At 40.2% G+C, this 1,156-nt stretch overlaps 1 protein-coding gene across 4 annotated transcripts in view; it reads right to left on the bottom strand.

Moving 5' to 3' along the window:
* Nucleotides 1-1,156, bottom strand: part of ZNF280C (zinc finger protein 280C) — a 79,852-nt gene that overhangs the window by 28,269 nt on the left and 50,427 nt on the right. The window lies entirely within an intron of this gene.

Raw genomic sequence — 1,156 nt, forward strand, 5'->3', positions numbered from 1 at the left:
TTACCTTTGAAATGCCTTCTACTCAGGTCCCTGTTCAGGCGCCATTTGGAATGCGGGGACCAGCCCACACACCCAGTGAAAGGTCTCTGAGTAGGAGGTTGGTGTCGGCGCAATGTCTATAGCAAAGAAGACAGACAACATGAATGGTGGTAAAGCCACACTTTACTAAGATAGTCAGTGTCTTATAAACCATAGGTGATTACATTTTTTTCTTTAATGATTACACATAGTTTATGGTCCTTGAAAGGATAAAAACATGTTCTGGGAAGGATCATTTTTTATCACAGAAGAGAGAACAGCTGTGAGAACAGAAGTAACAAAACAGGAATGAGGGAGTCTGTCTCTCAAAGAATTTTCTTTTCTTCAAGGCCCTTTAGCAGTTATGTCTGGTCAAGACCTTTATTATCCCAAAAGTTAATTTTAGACAGAAGATTGTGTTTGCCCCCAACAGCAGGCAATGAGCTGGGAAAAAATAATGTAAGGAAAAGCTGGTGTCACTAACTGACCCAAGTTGATTCAAAACTTAAAGGTATGTGCCTATTTGCTTTTGCAAAGCAATGAGAAAATCATAGGTAGGTTAAACAGAGGCTACATGTGCAGCCCAGGAGGCCAAATGTTGTTTCACAGTCTTTCGACTTGTTCCCCAACTTCCCAAATAGTCCTCCTGCGCCCCGGAGGCACAGCCATCAACGGTCGTTATACGGAAGGTTTTTTGGCCTACTGGACCCCAACAGTCGTTCAAGTCCATTATTTCTTTGGTGATTTTCTGTCTGGTTGATCTATCCATTGCTGTCAGTGGAGTATTAAAATCCCCTGAAATTATCACATTGTTATCAATAAGATTGTTTCTGCCTGTGATTAATTGTTTTATGTATTTGGGCGCTCCCGAATTTGGCGGATAGATATTTATAATTGTTAGCTCTTCCTGATGGAGAGACCCTGTAATTATTATATAATGTCCTTCTTCATCTCTTGTTACTGCCTTTACTTTAAAGTCCAGTTTGTCTGCTATAAGTATGGCTACTCCGCCTTTCTTTTGGCTTCCAGTCACATGATAGATATTTCTCCATCCCTTTACTTTCAACCTGAAGGTATCTTCAGGTTGAAAATGAGTCTCTTGTAGACAGAAAATAGATGGGTTTTGATTTTTTTATCC

The sequence above is a fragment of the Suricata suricatta genome, chromosome X (assembly GCF_006229205.1).
Source record: "Suricata suricatta isolate VVHF042 chromosome X, meerkat_22Aug2017_6uvM2_HiC, whole genome shotgun sequence".
NCBI classification, from domain to species: domain Eukaryota; kingdom Metazoa; phylum Chordata; class Mammalia; order Carnivora; family Herpestidae; genus Suricata; species Suricata suricatta.